The 23,214-nt window shown below is 41.3% G+C and overlaps 1 long non-coding RNA gene across 1 annotated transcript; it reads left to right on the top strand.

The window, feature by feature from the left end:
• Positions 1-1,308: 1,308 nt before the first annotated feature.
• LOC115086203 lies at positions 1,309-22,400 on the top strand. The gene is made up of 4 exons (XR_003855149.1): positions 1,309-1,451; positions 6,027-6,115; positions 19,721-19,849; positions 21,422-22,400. It is a non-coding gene; the product is annotated as an uncharacterized LOC115086203 (long non-coding RNA).
• Positions 22,401-23,214: the final 814 nt, after the last annotated feature.

Genomic DNA, 23,214 nt, shown 5'->3' with positions numbered 1-23,214 from the left:
AGATGCTCTGGCTTGGGGTTATAGAGGAGTCTCATAATGTTGGTGCTGGAGCCAGATGGGGGCATAAGATTCTGTATTGATTTTAAAAAGGTCAACGAGTTCTTAAAACTCAATGTGTATATGATGTCATGAGTGGATGAACTAATTGACTATCTGAGATCTGCCCAGTTCATCTCTACCCTGGACCTTACAAAAGGCCATTGGCAGGTATCTCTCATCCCAGCAATGAAGGAGAAGACTGTATTTTCAATGCCAAGAGGACTTTTCCAATTTACTATCCTCCTTTTGGAGTCCATGGTGCCCCCCAACATTTCAATGCTTAGTTGACCACATCCTCTGCCTATATCAAAGGTACACAGCTGCCTACTTGGATGACATTGTGATGTACAGTCCAGATTGGAAACATCTGAGCCAAATCCATACCATGCTAACCAGTCTGAGGAAACTAGGACTAACAGCTAACCCAAAGAAGTTCTTGCTGGGAGGGCAAGAAGTCTAGTAACTTGGCTACACCCTAGGGAATGGCAAGGTCCATCCATAGACTCAGAAGGTCAAGGTGATCACCTGGTTGCCAGTCCTGCAAACAGTCGAAAGTGAGAGTATTCCTAGGCCTCTCTGGGCATTACAGAATGTTTAATCTAAGTTACTCAGAGAAGATGAAGCCTCTCACAGGGCTTTTGGTGAAGAATGCAACAGAGAAGGACCAGTGGTCAGCAGAATCAGAGGAGGCCTTTCAAGCTCTGAAAGAGGTGCTATGCATCAAACCAGTCCTGTTAAGCCTGATCTTCACCAAACCCTTCACGGTGCAGACCGATGCCTCAGAAGCAGGCTTGGGAGTAAGTAGTCTTAGTTCAAGAGAAAGATGTCCAAGAACATCCTGTGCAATAAACTTGCCGGAAGCTGATGCCACAAGAGAGGCGTTACTCAGCAATTGAGAAGAAGGCCTTGTCAAGTGGCCTTAGAAGTCTGGTGTTATTACCTACTGTGATGGCAGTTCACACTTTTAATGGACCACCAACCACTGCTATGGATGAATAGAAACAAGGAGTCTAATGTGAAGGTGATAAGATGGTTCTTGGCCCTTCAGCTCTTCAACTATAAAATAGAACATAGGATAGGCAGGGAAAACACCAATGCAGATTTTCTGTCTAGAGAGGTATCCCTAGTAGAGGCCAGCACTCACCTTGACACAGCTGAATTGAGGGGAGTGTATGTGAGGCAGTCTATTGAAAACTCCCTATAACTACCTTAAGAGTCTGGGCACAGCTGTCTCACCTGGTCTTCCTTAGGATCCAGATCCACAAGGAAACCTGGGTGAAGGGAGGAGCTCCTCACCAGGGTATAAGAACTCTGGGCCTAGAAGGGTTAAACAGGCCCTGGAGAGGAGGCAGGAAACCATTGAATGAGAAAACTTGCTACATGTGATGTTGCTGAGCTACCTGAACTTTAAGGTGAGCTGTAATCATGTGCTTCTTTTGCTTTGTACTTTGTTATTCACTGTAAATAATTAGCACAAAAGGAAACAGCCAGAGTCTGCTTCCTTATTCCTTTTGTCTATTTGCAAGCTGCTATTGACTAAGTTAGCATGTAAGCATCATTATAAAACAAATGTATTTCATTAAAGCGCATGCATTCACTAACTCCTGCTTAAGACAGAAAAGTGCTACTAAACTAATTAACATTTGGGATAAATAATTAATTACCTTTTAAAACTGGACATGCCAAAGATCCTGCTAGTTTGTTGAAAAGACAGTAAACTAGTTATGCTTTTCTCAGCTTCATTGCCTAGAACACAACCACCAGGTTAGAGCCCATCTTTAAAAAAAAGAAAAGAAAAAAAAACCCTTGCCAGAAAAAAAAACCCTGACAACTTCCTGCACTGCAATAAATATTATAGAGAGCTTTAACTCAGCATCAGGGATGGAAATGTGCTAAGCACTAAAAAAAACCACTGCTTGCATGACATCATTCCATAACAGATTACACTGTAATGTTAGGAATGTAATCATTAGCATTTAAACATGCATAAAATTTAATTAACCTACTTACCAGTTTGCTTAGAACTTTTGAAGGGCTACCTAGAGTCCTCTCTAAGCATTTTATTGCAGAGTTTTGGAAAGCTCACAAAAGAGAGAACTTCTCTGGGATTTTTCTCCCTAAAGCTGATGAGCCATGACAGATGAGCAGATGACCTGAGTTAATTATTATTGAATTCGTTATTACTGCTTTGTTGTCACTCAGCTCAGCCAGGGTAAAATGATGACAGTAGGTATCTCATTAAAACAGCTGTTTCAATTATGTAGCGGCAAATATTTAAAAAGCAGGCCTTCCAAGTTTAAAGCTGTTAGCAAAGTTTGTTTGTGTTTGTGTTGCCAAGATTCTTTGACCTGAAAGAGAGGAAAAAAAAATCCCAGTGCATATTTTAATTGTTTTGGGGGAAGGAGGAGTTAATTTTGAATGAGAGATTGAACTAAGTGTAACACTTCCTTTCTTTTTTTTTGTGGTTGTGAATTCTGTTATCATGTAAAGTAGTGTGGATTCATCTCTACTCATTAAAAACATGTTGGGATTTTGAATCCTATTCTCACCTTCCTTGGAATAGGTTAGTCTTTTTCTTCCATCTGCCATTGGTCCTAACATTCATTTTTTAGTTAAGAAAATCCTAGATTCTTAATACTCAATGCAGCTGCAATCACACAGAACTCATGCCAATAATGCTTCTAAAGCTATTCAAATATGGAAAAATACATTCAGTCAGTCAGTTCTGGTTTTTTTTGACTATATCACTATTTTTTTCTTTGAAAACTCATGAAAATTCTGTTTATTTACAATAAAGAATTTGTGGATCATTGGAGAAATAAAGATTAACAATTATTTCTATGTATCCAAATAGACTTAGAGAGCAATCACATTATTTTACAGTACAGGGATTGCATATTTTATTTATATAAGACCTCTCATATAAAATACAGTTCACAGTTTTTATATCCTGTATACTTTGACTTGTTGCCTTGTATATGATTTTAAATGTTTTATTAATGTATTTTGCTGTTGCTGTGTTTTATTTTACTGTATGTTTTGTTTAAATGGCATTTTATTATTTTACTGTTTTAAATTTTTTTCAAGTATTTTTATGTTTTGCATTCTATCTTGAGCAATTGCATAGGGGGATTCTAAATTGGATAAATATAGAACTGCCACTTTTTTAAGCTGAAAACTTTAGATCTGAAGTTAAAAATTAAAACCATTAAGATGTATGTTCAATATCCATTATGTACAGTAAATGTATTAAATTAAAATGTATTTAATTAATGTTTGTACTACTTCTAGAATATTCTGACTCAGATACAGTATATTGAGGCAGCAGTAGCTTTGACTTAGATGGCTGCCACCAAATTGTAGTCTTACCTATTTTTATGGATGCATTTTTTTGGGGGGTTTTTTTTAATGCTTTGTTTAGCTTTTGAGTCACAGAAATCAATCATGCAGGCTTATGAACATTAGGAAAATAATTTTCAGTGCCAAAATTGTATAAGATTTGCTTGCCAACATCAACATAAGAACACATCTAGGTTCATAGAATGGAGAGCAATACAGACAACTAGGTGCTTTGCTCAATGTGGATTTTCAGTTGACTAAAAATAATGCATAATTTCATTATAAGCATAACGGGAGGGGGGGGGCAAAACGGGGGGGAGGCGGTCCTGCGATAGCCTGCAGCAATCGCACCTCCGTGGTGCGATTGCTGCTGGCGTCATGCCAAATAACTACACCACAAAAGGTGTAGTTATTCGGCATGAAACTGACAGTGATAAAGGGGCTTACCTTTCACTGTCGGCGCAATCTTCACGGTGTCAGCCCCGGTGCCGCCCCGACTCCTCCTCTTCTGGGGCTGATGCTGCCCCCAACTCTGCCCCTATCTTGGTATCGCTTGCGATCCACTTGGTAAATGACCCCCTTAAATAGGTAAATGGTCATCTTTGACTTTAATTGAGGAAATTCCTTTCTTTTGGGCCTGAGGCAGAAGCTTTAGGGATACAAGTCTATCAAACTTGATTCCTTTGTCAGAAATTATTGGCCTGTCTTCAAAATATTCGTCAAGAAGTTATTTAGAAGTAAGTGAAGCTGGCTTCTGAAGTGTATTATATAATAAGACAGTAGATGATGGCAGAAAAGACCAAGTGACACATCCGGTCTCAGAGGATAATGCTGATCAGTTTACACCAAACTACCACATTAAGGGAATTTCATATTATGTCCTTGGCTATCTCCAAGTTAACAATGACTCTGAAGAAATTTGCCATCTCTATTTTAATATCATTTATTATAACTGGATGACTTAGCAAGGAATCATTCAGGACCCAAGTCTTTAAAAATGGTTTCTGAATGGCCTTTGACAAAACAGCCCAATCTGGAGCATGATACAACTAGAATATTATTCTAAAATCCACCTGCTGATGTAGAACTCTATTTTAAATAAAGATCATTAGGGGCAGAAAAAACAAAAAGGATCTTGGCAGTAGGATACAAGGTTCTCCAGATATCTATCAAACAACCAATTTCAGAATAGCTTTAAAAGGTGAAGAGCCTCTATTATTTGTTTATTTTGGCATTTGATATCCTACCAATTAGGGTGCAATCAAGGTCATTACAAACACATATACATACACACACACAAGAAATACAAATAACAACTTTAATCAGAAGAAATGGAAGACTAGGGATGTGCAGACCAAAAGTTTAAGTTCATAAGTCCATAAGTCGAAAGGGGGTCCCATTTGCGGTCAATATGGACATATGGAGAATTCCATAAGTTGAGTCTATGTCCATATGTGCAAATAAAAATTTAAACCCCTCACCCGCCTTAATCCCCCCCCCCAAGACTTACCAAAACTCCCTGGTGGTCCAGCGGGGTCAGGACGCCATTCCTGAACTCCTTTGCAAGGAGCACATGATGTTGGCGTCACGTCGGAGTGACGCGGCGTCACGTGATTCCCCTCGGGTTCGCTCCCGGACCCCTCGCTGGGCTCAAAAGGCACTTTTGGACAGCTTGGGGGGGCCTCCTGACCCCCCCAAGCTGGCCAAAAGTGCCTTTTGAGCCCAACGAGGGGTCCGGGAGCGAACCCGAGGGGAATCACGTGACGCCGCGTCACTCCGACGTGACGCGGACGTCACATGATTCCCCACGTGTTCGCTCCCGGACCCTCACGGAACTTTTGGCCAGCTTTGGTAAGTCTTGGGGGGGGGGATTAAGGAGGGTGAGGGGTTTAAATTTTTATTTAGATCAACAATCGCGATTTACAACGTATTCAACATAGCTATGTTGAATAAGTTGGAAATCCGATCGTTTAAGCCTCATCTTTTTTTTAAGTTAAAAAAAAAAAATAAGTTGCGTTTTCCATTTAAGTTCAAAACGAATGCACACCCCTATGGAAGACCCTGGTGTAACTTCTGATTTAAAAATGAATTACAATCATTCACAATTTTCCCCCTAAATTAACTAAATAGGAAATATATGGTTACAGAAGTAGGCTTCACCCTTATTGGGGGTATAGCATTCCAACTGTCGAGTCCTTTCTATAGCTTCCCCTTTAATAACAGATACCTGCCTTTAGTGTCTGCTTCTTGTACTTACAAGATTTGAGGTTGCATGGTATTACCAGAGGCAAATTATGTCAAAGAAATCTGATCGCATTATTCATTTGGTGACCAAATAATTAGCTCAAACATGAGTACTGGATGTGAATTAATTGAATTTCAGCAAAGCTGAATCCTGCATAAGAGGCTCATCAATGAACTGAGCAGTCTGAGAGTGGACACAGCTATAGGAGTGGTTTAGAAACTGGTTAGATGATGGACAACAGAGGGTGGTGATAAATGGAATTCACTCTGAGGAACGAGACTGTGATTAGTAGAATGCCTAAGGAATCAGTCCTGGTGCTGGTTCTATTCAATATCTTTGTGAGTGATATTGTGGAGGGGTTAGAAAGAAAATGTAATCTTTTTGTGGATGGTTTGCCTTCCAGCTTTGACAGACCACCTTCTGGTTTATTTTGTGGGACCCTATCTTTTTGTGGATGACAGGAAGATCTGAAAAAGAGTGGACACTTTTGAGGTAGTAGACACAATGACATCTAATGTTAAAAAAAATGTTTAAGTGGTAGAATGTTTGGTAAATATAATTAAATGCAAGAAAAGTTCAGAGTCATGCATTTGTGGCACAAAAATCTGAAGGATCAATACATGATGGGATGGGGGGGGGGGGGGGGTGAGAAGTGGATTCGGACTGGCTGGGAGAGACATTTTGGGATCTTAGTATCTGATCATCTCAAGGTAGCAAAACAATAAGTCAAGGTTTTGACCAGACAGGTAGATGCTTGGATGCAGAGGGAAAGTCATAACCATCAGAAAAATGAAGTGATAATGCCACTGTACACATAATTGGTTAGGCCTCACATAGAATATGTAATCTTATTTATGTATGCATTTATGTATTTATTTATTTAATAGAATTTTAGACCACACATTTATTTCAGTTCATAGAGGTTTACACAGTTGACATACACAATGTAAGATACAGAATAAAATTTAGTAAATAAAAACATTAAGGTAAAAACAGGATTAAAATAAAGGGGGAATGATAACATATGGTGGTCTATTTGGATGCCTTATCTCAGAAAGGATATAGATAGGCTAGAGGCATTCCAGATAAAAGCCAACCACATTGGTTGGGTGTCTGCATCAGAAGCAATATGACATGTTACTTAATGACATAAATATGTATACCCTGGAGGAATAGAGAGATGGGGAGATATGATAGAGCCATGTTTAATAATGTATTTATAATGCACAGGACATAAACCTTTTTTCAATAGAAAGTAAGTTTTAGAACTATAGGTCACAATTTGAAGCTCCATGTGTAATGAATCTCCATGAGGAGTTGGCAATCTGTAATGAAACCGCTATCTGATGGGAGGAGCAATCAGATAGGAGTTAGTAATCTGTAGTATTTAGGAGAGTTGTGGGTGGATCCTTGGACCAGTGGCAGATGACCACGCCCCTGGGGAAGACCCCGAGAGGGACCACCGGTCAGGCTCAGAGTATGGAGACAGACACACACTAGTTCTTTTATTAGACAGTATACTGAACCACCAGAGGTGGCAGTAGTGAGCTGGAATGCCCGGCTGGGCTGTAGTCCCTCAGAAGCTGGAACAGCGATCCCTGGAGGCTGAGCTGTAGAGAAACTGAAATATAGTGAATAGGCAGGGTAAGCAGAGTTCATGTACCGAACCTGATGGTAAGACTCACACAATGTCTCATAGAAGCCCAGGAGCTGGAATGTATAGGCCCTCGAGGAGCGAGTACCTGGTTCCAGGGAAAGCTCTGAGAGAGCGATGGTAACTCACAGATGTAGTAGGCAGTGCTGACTTCCAGGCAGAAGTGAATTCGAAGAAGTCCGGAAACAAGGGCCCTCGAGGAGCGGTTACCGGTTCCAGACTGCAATCTACAAAGTAAGAGAGAGAGCGAGGGCCCCAAGGAGCGGGTACCCCTTGTTAATCCGAGGAGGCAGAGTAGCTTAGATAGAACTAATCCAAATCTGTTGTCATGCCTTATCCTTGCTAACTCGATGTGTTAGCAAATTCTAAGACCTTAAAATCCATCCCGGGTGATGTCATCTTCGGGGACGCCCCCAAGGTTCGTGCCATCGCTGGTACTTTAGTCGGGGCCGCGCGCCCCCCTACGCCTCCAGGAAACATGGCGGTTCGCAGCGTGGAGCTGGTCCGGGGATGCCGGAGGACCTCAGCAGAGGAACGCCGCGGCAGCCAATCTTCCTGCGGGTGAAGAGGGAGGCGAGGAGGGCGGAGAGAGGGCGTCGGGAACCGACGGACACAACACCATGTGAGCAGACTCAGGAACAACATAGAAATATAATTTTTCACAGAAAGGGTGGTAGATGACTAGAATGCCCTTCTGGGGAAGGTGGTGGAGACAAAAATGGCAACAGAATTTTAAAAAACTAAATACAGAGGATCCCTAATGGTAAGAAGATGGTGATGAAGCAGTGGGGTAACTTGCATGAAACAGCAATTACAGCTCAAAACAGTAGTGATGTGACTGCATTGTGCTTCTAAGAAGGCATGAGGAAACCTAAACAGAGAGATGATTTAGCTCTCAATAGATGTAATATAATACAGTTTGGGGTTATCTGCATGGAGTGGCAGTTATAATCCTAAAGGGCGATGGTACAACTTAGAGAGGTTGGGTGACAGAGATAGAGGAAGGGGAAATTAATGTTGTTTTTATTGATCATACATATGTGCATCTACCCAGAGAGGTCAAATCGCTATTTGACAGACTGATGGGTCAGTTTGGTCTTTTATCTGCTGTCATTTACTACTTTACTAATTTACTGACTCAAGTAAAACAACAATTCTTTGAAAACAAGATTTTCTTCTCTCTCATTTTTACATTATCAAATGCAAGATATGTAAGTAGAAGCCGAGTACTTATCAGCTTGGCTACCTCACAATTTTTCACATGAGAAATATTGATACAATGCTTAAAGAGATAATGAAAAGTTATATATCTCTTGTTAAGGTGGTTTAATTTATTTTACATTAAGCATTAATTGAATTTTATAAGTGCCCATGTAGGGTTAAAATCTTGGTGCACTTTCTACTCATAGACTTTAATCCAAAATGTTAAAGAGAATTTATGCACATAACTCTGCTTTGAACATTTGCGGGTTGTCCAGGGAGGCGCATGCACAATACACACAGAAAGTTACACCTGCTTTCTAGTAGGTGCAACTTTCTGAATGTATATTTATCAGCATACTTTCAAAAATTGAATATATGTTCATAAATGCTTTCCATACGCTATCTCCACATTGGATGCCTTTTGCTAGTGCAGCTAAAAAATATGTGCCAAATGTGGTTTTGTGCATGCTTTTATATGCATAACCCCCAATTGATTTTCAAAGTACTGCTTAAATGCAGAAAACAGGTTTTATGCTTATAAATCACTTTGAAAATCAAGTCCTCAACGCTAACCACTTTAGTCAACATACCTATATACTAACAGTTAAAAATGGTCCCATTTCTGATTGCAAATATGCCTATGAGTTACCCATCTGTGTAAAATACACAACTACTAAAGCAATACCCTCAACCACAAATTTTCAAAATGGACTATCAGTTTACTGGAATTCTCATCATACGGTACCAATGTAAAACCCTGACAAGCATTCACACAAAGAACATACAAAGAAAAATGAATAAATCCAAAACCATTTCACTCTGGATACATCTCTACATATTGTAATTGTTCTCACCTGTTTCCTTAGACATCCCATCATTCCAGTCTTACCTGCTACTGTATCTCAAGATTGAGAAGAGACATCCCTTTCTTTCAAAATAGCCATATTTTCTACACCCCCTCCTCTCCCCTTGCCCTCCCAGTTCTGGAACCACATCATACCTGCACCATTAATAAGAACAAAAGCGTATATCATAGATCTGGATATGCCCTCCAACCCCCAACCTCAAAAGACTATGGAAGCATCCCTATGTTATAAACAAAACTACTAAGAATATCTGAACTTGATGAATGACCCCTTTCATTAATAGAAAGTGTCATTAAATATCTACCCTTCCATCTAAACCCCCCCCCCCCAAAAAGTCTTCCTTATGACTTGAGTCCAATTCTGAAATTAAAGTATGAAACATCAACAGAGACTAAGAAGGCGAAGTAAACTAGTAGTATTAAATTGTACTGTTTCTCTGGCAAGTACATGAAGGGGAGGGTCCTTTAGCATGCCCAGTGAGTAGAAAACCTAATATGGGAATCAAACCTAGGTCCTTTGCATGGTTTACTCAGCACTGGGAGTTAACCACCAGACCAGGCCAGCCCCCTACACACATATAATATTCATGAACAATGTGTCATGTGTTCTAGTTTACATGACCACTTGCATTATCCAGCATCAAATAATGATCTACTCACTAACTCAGAAAACTCATATGGCTTGCTAAGCCTACAATAAACAAGATTATCCAATATATATACAGTGTAGGACAGCAATAGTTTAACAATATCCATCAACTGTGTAATGATTTTCACACAAATTAAAGAATGGAGTCATTGAAGGAAAATGTCAGCAACTCCTAAAGGTAAATAACAATTTATGCATATAAAGTAGCTGTTTGAAAATTGACTTCCCTCAATATGACTAAAAGTATGTGCATTATTGCATAAGGCATTCCCCGGGTGGAGGGAGAGTGTGCTTGGGTGGTGTGACTTGCATTTTCCACTCATGTTATTTACCATGAAAAAACTACCTGCACAAAAAACAGGTGCAAATGTCCGTGGGTTATTTGTGGCTATGACAAGATCCAAAGTAATCATTGCTTTCTCTTGGAAAATTGGTTTAAAGTTTGCAGATAAAAAAAAACAACCTATGAACTTTGTCTACATGCAAACAGTTTGAAAATAGGCCCCAAATGAGACAGCACATACAGTGGGAGGTGTAGAGAAGTCCTTTCTGGCAATTTCTCCAAATGGATTATTTTGCGCATATCATGATAGCAATGAGCCTCACTTGTACGCCAAGGTTTGTTGGGCATTATCTCAATCTTTCAAATGTACTGCTAGCACTCATCTGAATATTTGCATTGTGCCACAAACAGCTTTCTTCTGGAGGTAACAGGGTGCAAAATGCACACGTAACACATCAAGGTGCAATTATAAATTATTTTTAATCAAGTTGGTGGCACCCAATACAACTGGGGCTATTTCTCAATATTTATGTCTCATTTTCTTGGTTTCTAATTGCATTTCTTGGTACTTGATGATTTTTAGTCTCTCTATAAGTAGTAAAGAATAGGCATTTAACTGCATTTTTAAATCCTATATTACATCTTACTATGCTTACTTTATTGACATCAGCAAAGGCATATCATTGTTTCTAGAATGCATTGCCACATGCAAAATTATCAAAGTGCAACTGAAAACATGAGTCTTCATAAGAAACATGAGAGAAAATGTAATGCATATGCACAGACCTTTCTAAGATGCACTAACAAAGAAATAACTAAGCAAAAGAAACAAATTTAAAAAGAATGCAAATTCTAGACTGCAGCATGAATGGACTAACAAAGGACAATCTGTGTCCTCATGACAAAATTTGCCTGGGGTTATATTCATGACATGTTGTAAGGTATCTGGGCAGATCCCTCTCTCTTAAAGCCTCTCTTCTTGTAATCTCTAGCTCCTTTACTATATACAGGTAATGCAAGGTATAGTGTTATAAATCCAGATACTTGAAGTAGATCAACTCCCACTAAGCCTTCTAATAAGGAAACTCAACATACATTTAGAAGTGTAGCCTTCTTGATCTGTGAACAAAGTTCCTACAATCTCCTTGATACTTAAAGGCAGGTCCAGCATGAACTCATTGGCCATTTTAAAACTAGGTTTTCATCAAATCTGCTTGATGCTTACCTGCAGTTCCAGCAGACTCACAAGTAAAGTTGTACTACATATCTTCTTTCAGCATGGCCATCTGCTTTTATTAGACCTTTTCGTCACCTGTATTTACTCTCCAACATGGAGTCTGCAGCTCTCAATTGTGGTTCTAGTACTTTTCTCCCAGGGGAGTCTCTGTCTTCTAAGCCTAACCTTTTTGTTACCCAGTTGAGTTGAGAGTGAATTAGTGGTCCAGATTCTTCCATTTCCCAGAACACCATCCAAGAGAGAATGAAAAGGAATTATTGAATCTGGCTAATTTCAATATTTGTCCCTGTGACTGAGAACATGTACGCCTTGCAACATTGCTTGGTTTAGGGGGATATAAACTCTGCCAAACATGGACCCAGAAGAAGGAGTATGCATTTTATACAATCAACATGTAAAGTCACATTTGCAAATGCACACATGCAACCATGCAAGCACTTGAAACATTATAAAACAAAAATACATAATGTCAAATGGTCATTCAACACAGGCTCTCTTCCAGGCCCAGGTATGTTCTCAGACAGATTTCTTCTAATTTGTGAAAGGGTGAATGTGCATACATTTTCCTTTGTGCAATTTTTAATAAGCTGAATTCAAATTTGTGCATTACAATCCAATATAATCCAAATAATATCAGGATTTCTTGTGTGCACTGTTTTACCATGTGCACAGGGATCATGACCTGTGCATGCACGCACATGTGCACAGCTTAGAGGGAACAGTGGTTTCAGAACCTCCTTGCAAGTGGGTGCCTTTCCATCATAGTGCCACTCTGTGCAATACAGATGAAGAAGAACATAGAGTAAAGACCCCTGAGCAAAAGCGGACGAATGTCCGTGGGCAGGCACAATATGTGTTGGGCAGCGGACAACAAGTCAGCTAGGTGGAGGTAATTGTGTCAACGCGCATATCTACTAAAATCCCCCCCACTTGCGTGGTAGAGGCGGCATTTACACGTACACATTCATGTTCAAATAAAATTGTGCACACATGCACACACATACAGTTTATTTTATACCATGCACACATATATATATGCATATGTTATAAACTTGTTCTGTCCTTTGGCGTCAGCCAACATATGCACGTATATGTGTATCTGCATGCCATTACCAAAGTTAGCATCCCTGTATAAAGAAATAATGGGCAGGTTTTATATCACTTGCATGCGTAAAAAATGTGGCTTACACATGTGGCTGGGCCTTGCACGTACCGTGTGCATTTTCAAAGGGGACTGACTACGTGTATAACCCCTGAAGGGCCGGGTCTAGATAAAGGGGCAGTCTGGGGGGTGAGGAGGGGCAAGGATGGAGGGGCCATTAAAGCAGCCATTTACCGCTGTTCTGGGGAAGCACGCACTGGCAGCCTGCAGGTGCGCGCAAGTTACTACTGCTCCCGATGAGCAGCAACTTAAAAAAAAAAGAGTAAGGTGGGTTGGGGAAGGGAGGTGAGGTAGGGGAGTAGGAAAGTTCCCTCCCAGTCTGCTCCTTAATTGGAGCGGACTGGGATGGAACTGGGGAAGGCCAGGAGGCGTCACCGCATGGAAATTGCATAAGTATCCCCCCATTGTGCGCCATCCGCACATGCATGTGTGGATTATAAAATCCAGCACGCATGTGCACACAGCCCCTGGATTTTATAACATGCGCGCACTGGCGCGCATATTTATTTATTTGTTTGTTTGTTTTTATATACCGAAGTTTGGTACAAGCCTTCACTCCGGTTTATAGATATAACACCTTCTTAACATAGAAATAAAACATAGAACTGACAGCAGAAGAAGACCAAATGGCCTATCCAGTCTGCCAGCAAGCTTTAACACTTTTTCATTTCTCTCTCTCTCTCTCTCTCTCTCTCTCTCATACTTATCTATTACTCTTGGTATTTAGTAATAGGGATGTGAGGACAAAAAGTTTTCGTTGCATTCGTGATACGTATTCGTGGGGGGGTCAATTCCGTTTCATACGGAACTATGGAGAATTCCATAAGTCGTCGATCTGTCAATACGTTACTACGGCAAGTTAAATTCCTGTCCCAGCTAAAATTAAAATTAACTACAACCCCCCACCCTCCTGACCCCCCCAAGACTTACCAAAACTCCCTGGTGGTCCAGCGGCGAGTCCAGAAGCCATCCCTGCATTCTCACACCCACGTTTGCCGGTTTCATCATGACGCCGATAGCCTGTGTCACAGGGGCTACCGGTGCCATTGGTCAGTCCCTGTCACATGGTCACCGGCACCATCTTGTGCCATTTTGAGACGCAATTGCCTTTGCCCTTTGCCTTTGCGTCTCAAAATGGTGCCGATCGCCTTTGCCCTCACTATGTGTGACATAGTGAGGGCAAAGGCGATCGGTGCCATTTTGAGTATTGGCATCGGACGGCCGGCGTGCACGAGGTCGCTCTCAGACCCCCGCTGGACTTTTAGCAAGTCTTGTGGGTGTCAGGAGGCCCCCCCCCCAAGCTGGCCAAAAGTCCCTGTGGGTCCAACGGGGGTCCCGGAGCGACCTGCCGTCCGATGCCAGGACTCAAAATGGCGCCGATAGCCTTTGCCCATACTATGTCACAGGGGCTACCGGTGCCATTGGTCAGTCCCTGTCACATGGTAGGAGCACAAGATGGTGCCGGTGACCATGTGACAGGGACTGACCAATGGCACCGGTAGCCCCTGTGACACAGGCTATCGGCATCATGATGAAACTGGCAAACGTGGGTGTGAGAATGCAGGGATGGCTTCTGGACTCGCCGCTGGACCACCAGGGAGTTTTGGTAAGTCTTGGGGGGGTCAGGAGAGTGGGGGGTTTAAATTTTTATTTAGGAGGCCGAATAAAACAGAAATCTGTTTAATACGTGGGGAGTCGCGATGCGTTTCGCCTCCCCACGTATTTAACAGATAGGACAAAATAAGTTGCTGATTACAAATACGTGGAAAACGGATGCACACCTCTATTAAGTAATCTTTGGTTCTATTTCCCATCCATCCCCACCATTAATGTAGAGAACAGTGCTGGAACTGCTTCTAAGTGAAGTATCTAGCTTAATTGGTTAGGGATAGTAACCACCGCAATAAGCAAGCTACTCCCACGCTTATTTGATTACCCAGCCTGTGCAATTCAGTCCTTGTTGGTTGTTATCTGAATATAAATCCTCTTTTTTTTCATCCCCCTGCCATTGAAGCAGAGAGCTACTCTGATATGTACTGAAAGTGAAGTATCAGGCTTAACTGATTCAGGGTAGTAACCGCCGTAACAAGCAAGCTAGACCCATGCTTATTTGTTTACCCAAACTGTGTAGTTCAGTCCTTGTTGGTTGTTGTCTGAATATAAAATCATCTTGTCTTCATTGATATAATATATTAACAGATACACTTTAATGTTATTCTATACTAACGGTTGTATTGTAACATTTAACTTTACTAGTGGAAACAAGGAGACATGATGACATTTAACTTTACTAGTAATAATGATAACTCTAAGTTAATATTATACATTGTTAATATATACTTGTCTGACATTTAGGTGAAAGTAGAAACTTGTTCAAACTTTAGATGAAAAAGGGTTCATATGATGACGTGGCAATTAGAGATGAGCTTCGTTTTTTCATATCAGGAAGTATTTCGGTTCGGGCGCTTCATCAAAAATTTTATTTTTCGGCGGATCATTTTTTGTGGGCACGGATCGGGAAAAACGAGGCAAAAAACGAGTAAAAAAAAACAAACAAATCGGAAAAAGTAATTGAATCGGAAAAAAAAAAGAATCATAAAAAAACCACCCCAACCCTTCAATTTTACTTTCTTACAAAAACCCCCCCCCCCCCCCACCATCCTGATCCCTCCCCAAGACTTACTAAAAGCCCTGGTGGTCCAGCGGGGTCCCACGAGCAATATCTCCCTCTTGGGCCATCAGGCCTACCACAAATCAAAATGGCGCCAGTGCCCTTTGCCCTTACGATGTCACAGGGGCTACCGGTGCCATTGGTCGGCCCCTATCACATGGTAGGAGCAATTGACGGCTGGCACCATCTTGTGCTGGGAGACTCTCCCAAGACTTGCCAAAAGTCCCTGGTGGTCCAGCGGGGGTCCTGGAGCAATCTCTTGCACTTGGGCCATTGGCTGCCAGTATTCAAAATGGCACTGATAGCCTTTGCCCTTACTATGTCACAGGGGCTACCGGTACCATTGGTCGGTCCCTGTCACTTGGTAGGAGCACAAGATGGTGCCAGCCATCCATTGCTCCTACCATGTGACAGGGGCCGACCAATAGCACCAGTAGCCCCTGTGACATTGTAAGGGCAAAGGTCACGGCGCCATTTTGATTCATGGTAGGCCCAACGGCCCGAGAGGGAGACATTGTGTTTTGTTTTGTTTTTTAATAAATGTGCCCCTGCCCCCCGCACTAACCTGAAAAACGAATTTTCCCCGAAGTTCTGGGAAAATTTGTTTCGTGGTTTGGGTCCCCTGAACCATGACGAATTAGGTGATTTTATTGAAATCGCCTAATTCATGATAAACAAATGCACATCTCTAGTGGCAATGTGGATCAGTGAATCCGGAGGGTGCATGGTTCTGATTTTGGGAGTGGGGATGGGAGTATTCATGAATCCTGTGATTTGATTGATTGTGAGGGGTTAATTAACCAATGCCTTTCTTTGTAAGTTTGTTGAAATAGCCACGTTTTGAGTTGTTTTTTTAATAGTTTAGTGACATTTTGTAACCTTAGGATTTCAGGTAGTGAGTTCCATAGGTGAGGTCCAGCTATTGAAGCTGCTCTTTCTCTAATTGCTGTGAGGCTAGTAGTTGTGATAAATGGGAAGGAAAGCAGAGCCTTATTAGCTGATCTTGTGTTGCGCTGGGAAATATGTTTTTGAAATATAGTATTTAGACATTCGTTTTCATTGTTATTTATGTTATTGTGGCTTATGGAAAGTAATTTGTATTCTATGCATTTCTCTATGGGTAACCAGTGGAGTTCCTTTAGTACTGGGGTGATGTGTTCAGATCTTTTGTGATTTGAGAGTAGTCTCGCTGTGGCGTTCTGAAGTAGTTGTAGAGGGTGTGTGGATGATTTGAGTAGTCCTGTTAGTATTGAATTGGAGTAGTCAAAGCTAGTGAATATTAGGGATTGCATGATGGTTCTGAATTCAGGTTTGTTTAGGAGTGGTTTTAGTCTTTTAAGTATTGAGAGTTTATAGAATCTTTCTTTGGTTTTCATGGCTATGCGTTTTTTGAAGCTCAATTCAGGGTCGAGCACATTCCAAGATTTTTTACATTTTTGCTTAGTTTGATTATGGAGTTGTCTATTTGGATTGAGTTCTTGGGACGGTTTAGTTGATTTTTTCTTTCAAGAAGTATACATTCGGTCTTGTCCATGTTAAGGCATAGATTCATTTCACTTAGAGTGTTTTTTATTGTGTTGAGATGGGTTGCTGCTAGTTTGAGAGCATTCTCGATGGTATTAGTTACTGGGATGAGTAGTTATATGTCGTCTGCGTAGAGATAGTATGTGATAGGGATGTGAATCGTTTTAGGACGATTAAAATTATCGTCCGATAATTTTAATATCGTCTTAAACCGTTATGGAACACAATACAATAGAGATTCTAACGATTTATCGTTATAAATCGTTAGAATCGTGAGCCGGCACACTAAAACCCCCTAAAACCCACCCCCGACCCTTTAAATTAAATCCCCCACCCTCCCGAACCCCCCCCCCCAAATGACTTAAATAACATGCGGGTCCAGCGGCGGTCCGGAACGGCAGCGGTCCGGAACGGGCTCCTGCTACTGAATCTTGTTGTCTTCAGCCGGCGCCATTTTCCAAAATGGCGCCGAAAAATGGCGGCGGCCATAGACGAACACGATTGGACGGCAGGAGGTCCTTCCGGACCCCCGCTGGACTTTTGGCAAGTCTTGTGGGGGTCAGGAGGCCCCCCCCCAAGCTGGCCAAAAGTTCCTGGAGGTCCAGCGGGGGTCAGGGAGCGATTTCCCGCCGCGAATCGTTTTCGTACGGAAAATGGTGCCGGCAGGAGATCGACTGCAGGAGGTCGTTCAGCGAGGCGCCGGAACCCTCGCTGAACGACCTCCTGCAGTCGATCTCCTGCCGGCGCCATTTTCCGTACGAAAACGATTTGTGGCGGGAAATCGCTCCCTGACCCCCGCTGGACCTCCAGGAACTTTTGGCCAGCTTGGGGGGGGGCCTCCTGACCCCCACAAGACTTGCCAAAAGTCCAGCGGGGGTCCAGAAGGACCTCCTGCCGTCCAATCGTGTTCGTCTATGGCCGCCGCCATTTTTCGGCGCCATTTTGGAAAATGGCGCCGGCTGAAGACAACAAGATTCAGTAGCAGGAGCCCGTTCCGGACCGCTGCCGTTCTGGACCGCCACTGGACCCGCAGGTTATTTAAGTCATTTGGGGGGGGGGGTTCGGGAGGGTGGGGGATTTAATTTAAAGGGTCGGGGGTGGGTTTTAGGGGGTTTTAATGTGCCGGTTTTGCGATTTTACGTTTTTTCGATTTTTTACGATTTTTCACGATATTTTACCCCCCCAAACGGCAACAATACGATTCCCTCCCCCTCCCAGCCGAAATCGATCGTTAAGACGATCGAGGACACGATTCACATCTCTAGTATGTGATGCTGAGGCTTGAAAGTAGTTGGCATAAAGGGAGTATGCAGATGTTGAACAGAATAGCAGAAAGGGCTGAGCCCTGTGGAACTCCGGTTTCTAGAGAGATTAGTTCTGAAAGGGAGTTGTTAATGTTTATTTGAAATGATCTGTTTAGCAGGAAAGAGGTATACCAGTTTATTGTTTTACCAGTTAGACCAATTTCAGATACTCTGTAGAGAAGTATTTGATGGTCGACCATATCAAAGGCTGCGGATAGGTCTAATAAAATAAGGATGTATTGCTGTCCTTTGTTGAATCTGTTTAGTATTGTGTTGGTTAGGTTGAGAAGTAGTGTTTCTGTGCTGTGATATTTCCAGAATCCATGTTGTGTGGGGCATAGAATATTGTTTAGTTCTAAATGTTCTTGTAATTGTTTCAGGACTATCTTTTCTATTAGTTTGGCCAGGAATTATAAGTTTGAAATGGGGTGGTAGTTGTTGAGCTCTGTGGGGGTCTAGGTTCCTTTTTTTATGATGGGTTTAATTGTTGTCATTTTCAGGGTGTCTGGTAGCTCGCCTTCTTCGAGTGATTTGTTAATGATTGCTGTGATGGTTGGGGTGATGGTGTGGGATAGCTCTTTTAGGGTTCGTGTTGGTATTTTATCGAGCTTGTGGTTCGCTGGGTTGAGGGTTTTGATTAGATTTTCAGTTTCGATGGACGATATGGTTTCAAATGATAACCATGGGGTTATGTTCTTCTTGCTTGGTTGTATGTTTTGTATATTTATGTTTTGTATATTTATATATATTATAAAATTGGCACGTCCATGTGTGCGCAACGGGAAGTGTGCACACATGGACCTTCACGCGCTTCTTTTAAAATCTACCCCTAAATGTTAGGCACATTTCCTTATGTGTGTATATGCCAAGTTATGCACACTATTGAAAATTACCCTCCCTGTATCTGATCTGACTAATTCTCTTCCTAGACAATCTGTGTACCCTTTAAAGAGACAGTCAAATTAGCTATCTATAGATCCTTACAATATTGTAGAAGCAAGTTTCAAATTGTCAGCATCAGGACAAATTCAACTGGTACTGTTTACCCACAGATTTGCACCTAATTTCAAAGACAAAGTCATGAGCAAACTTACCACTGGTAAACAATTCCCATGGAACTTTGCACTGCTTTTTGCATGGCTAGTGTTATGTACATCAAGTAGCATTGTAAAAAGGGTTAAGTGGTAGCAGTAAGAAATAATGTGCATCATTTAAATGTTTCTACTTATTTATTTAATTAATTTATACTCGGTTTTTCAGGTATTTGAAAGTGGATTACGTGCAATTACCATAGGTATAATGATTAAATTGACATCTACAGTATATTCCTCTCCCAACCTAAATATTTCCCCAGGAATGATTCTTCTAAGGGAAGATAAAGTATGCACAGGAAGCATGAGTACTTTCAGATACATTGAAGGAGGGCAATTTTTAGAAATCCAATTAATAAACATAAATCATTATTTACCCGTGTAAATGGTTTTGGAAATTGTCCTTTGTATATCCTTCATAAACATTTTTAACAATAAAAATTCTATTTTCAAGGTTGAGGAGGAGCCATCCGAGTATGTCCGAGTTTGATGTTTCCTTCAGCCCTGATTCCAAAGTGCACTGCATCATCCAGGAGGATGCTTACTGCAATGAAGATTTTGATGTATTGCTTATTTTATAGAGGTATCATTCTAAAATGTTGTATAAAGAGGTTTTTAAGCAAACTTCTGAAAGAAAATGCACTGATTCTGCATCAAAATGTATAGCATTGGATGTCATTTATTTCATTTTGATTTGTGAACAATTCATTTTTATAAGTTCCAAGCCTAGATGTCATTGAAATTTTGGTTAGTGGGGCCCTAATATTATAAATTATTAAGTAGTGATAACGTTGAAGTGTGTACTAATTTTAAAATAAAGGATGACAATGTATAAAATTAGAAAATAATTTACAAATAAAAAACTAATCAATTAGCTTGTGTATTTTGCTACAATCTAAAGTGTTCTCTATAGTCTTGAAGATCCCTTTTGTTTTAAGTAGAAGTACATGGAAAATGTACTGAATTCTAGAAATATGGAACAAATTTGTTCAAGCTGTGTGTGTTCATTACAATTTTAATGTCAATTCGTAATGCAATTAAAAGCCCATTCTCCCCTTCACCCTGTTTGTAATTTAAGTATTACATTATTGTCTTTTCATTTTTCTAAAAGGGATCCTGCTAATTTCTTTTTATAGAATTTCTAAAGCACCCCTCTTGCTTAATTGCTTCTACTTGTTATATCAGCCCTGTTTATGAGCTCCTTTGGTGCAGAAAACCAGCATACACCAAAAAGCCGACAAAAAGTAAACTTGAAAATGCTTCAGTCCATCCTCCTTCATTTGGTGAAAATCCTACTCAAAGCATTGTTGTCTGTCAAGTCAAATAATATATCCATTTCCAAGTTTTAGTTGTTCCAAACCATCATATTAAGGCATCATTTGATGGGTTATAGTGTGACAAGCATTGGAAATTCCTCTTGTGTTTCTTCATTCTCATATTAATCTATACAGCAAATGAAATAAAATGTAGAAGTTTTGCCTTAGTAAAATGAAACAGTAAAACTCTGTTAATGGTGAGCTCCATATTTTATATTGCATATAGCTCTTCAATGAGGTTTATAGTAGAAAATTATTGACTGTAATGGGAAGGTAAAGTTTCTAACAGATGAATACAACTTCAAGTGACAATTTTTTTTGGAGGCCACTCTTCCCTTTGGATTGAGTCAGTATTGTTCCACTATAAAACAAAATGCAAGTAGAAGTTTGAGGTTGAATCCAATACATAGAATCCTGTGGGTGGGCAACTGCCCATAACCAGACAGTACCCCCTCTTGCATCCTCAATAACATCACCTTGAACCCTCAGCAGAAGGTCAATAGCCTAAGAGTCATGCTTGATTCTGTCCTAATCTTACCAAGCCGAGTAGCAGCAGTAACTAAAATAAAGCCTTCTGGTGTCTCCACATGGAGGAGCAATCTGCCCCATCCTGCAACTAAATGACTTTAAAACAGTTATGTAATCAGTAGTACTTTTACATCTAGACTACTGCAATGGCATCTACGTGGGGCTACCTCAAAGGATAATCACCAAAACTGCCACTAGAACAATCACCAGCTACAGCAAATATGGACAGATATCCCCTCTCCTAATTTTGATGCACTGGTTCCCAATTTTGTAATTCATTAAACTTAAATATTCTTTACTTCACATTCAAGGTGATGAAGGACTTCAGCCCCTCCTACTAAATGGATGAATTGAAGGAATATCAATCTACCTGAAACCTACAATCAATCCAAAAGCAGCATCTGGCCACTGCTTTCCTGAAGACTCTCTAACTGAAAAAAAAAAGATGCAGAACTTTCTGCCCCCAACCCTATATACCATCAACAACTACATGTTTTGGGTTTGTTTGTTTGTTTTGCTTCCAATTGCAAATGTGGCTCTTCAGGCAGCAAAGGGGGTCATTTTCAAACGATATCGCATAGCGATAAGTGGCTATCGTAGGTGAAAAGTCCATTTTCACCTACGATAGCTTGCCGGTGGTGGAGTCGGAATGGAGTCGGGGCAGTGAGGGGAGGAGTCGGGGAGGCGAGGAGGCAGATACGGCGTTATCTTTGCTGGTGGCAATAAGGTAAGCACCGTTATCATCACCAGTAGCACGCCCAATAGCATCACCTTTCACGGTGGTGCTATTGGGTGCGAAAGCCAGCAGCGATAACACAGCGGTGGTGTGATGGCTGCCAGGTTTCACAGGCCTGCCTCTCCACCCCCCGTTTTCGCAGGATTCATCATTCTGCGTTAGAATGGTGAATCCAGGCCAAAGTGTTAAACTAATAGCACTGCCCTAATGAACCCATTGGAGTAGAGTTAATCAAAGAATAAAGGTTTATGCACATAAAATAGCAATTTATGCATGCAAGTGGCCTTTGTGATGGCCAAGTGAATTTTCAGAAGGTCGGCAATATGCACATAATGGTGATATCACGTGAAAACTTATGACAAAAAACTAAGAGACCATATTACCCAAATGTTCTCCAATCTGTTTAACACATACAATATCACGATAATTTAAAAAATTATTTAAAGAGAGGAAAAATACTTCAGATTGCCTCAGATAAAAAGTCTCCATTCAAAAAGGCTTTCAAAAATCATAAATCAAACAATTTCTTAATTTTACATTTTTAATGTGAATTTGTGTCAAAAGTGTTACATTAAAAACTAAATAAACTTATCTTAAATAAACATATGTTGCATCATTTTTCAATGACCAATCCAAATTTCAACATGAAAACTCTTCTGTATTCTCTGATAATAGCAATTCCTGAAAGCTGTTCAGTCTTTTGAAAGCACATCCAACAGGGCCCTCGTTTCATCCTACGGGTTGCAGCAGGGAACAATGCTGAAGAAATAAAGACCATTGTTAATATACTAAAATAGACTGTTACTCGCCATGTCTGCGCCTGGCCAACGCACAGGCCTGCTCACCTCGTTGGCTCCTCTGCAGGTCACGGGTCGGCCTCCCCAGCAGCAGCCGCGAGCTCCTCCAGGCCTCGGTGTCCCACAGCGGTGGGCACCGGGCCTTCCACTACACACCAGGCCTTACGCCGGAGTTTGGCGTCTCCAGTGGAGTTGGCCACGCCCCTACATGTGTGCGCGCACTCCGCCCATTCTCTTGTAGGGCCAGAGGTGGGTCCTAGCTCTGCGGCACGCCTGATTGAATGTTCAATATAAGGAAGTTCCTGCCTGCACTTCCTTGCCATGGCAATCAGGTCGGCACTGTAGTTTGCCTCTGCGTTACAGTCTTGTTACAGTCTTGTTCTAGCCTTGTTCCAGTCTTGTTCCAGTGTCCTTCTGTTCCAGCCTTGTTCCAGTGTCCTTCTGTTTCAGCCTTGTTCCAGCGTCCTTCTGTTCCATTGTCCATCTCTCACTTCTCCCCAGGTAGTACCCTCGGACTGTCTCTCTGGTACTGACCTCGGCCTGTCCCTTGACCATTCTGTCCGCTGCCTGG

Source organism: Rhinatrema bivittatum, chromosome 2, assembly GCF_901001135.1.
Source record: "Rhinatrema bivittatum chromosome 2, aRhiBiv1.1, whole genome shotgun sequence".
Taxonomy (NCBI): domain Eukaryota; kingdom Metazoa; phylum Chordata; class Amphibia; order Gymnophiona; family Rhinatrematidae; genus Rhinatrema; species Rhinatrema bivittatum.
This window is presented reverse-complemented; position numbering and strand designations above follow the sequence as displayed.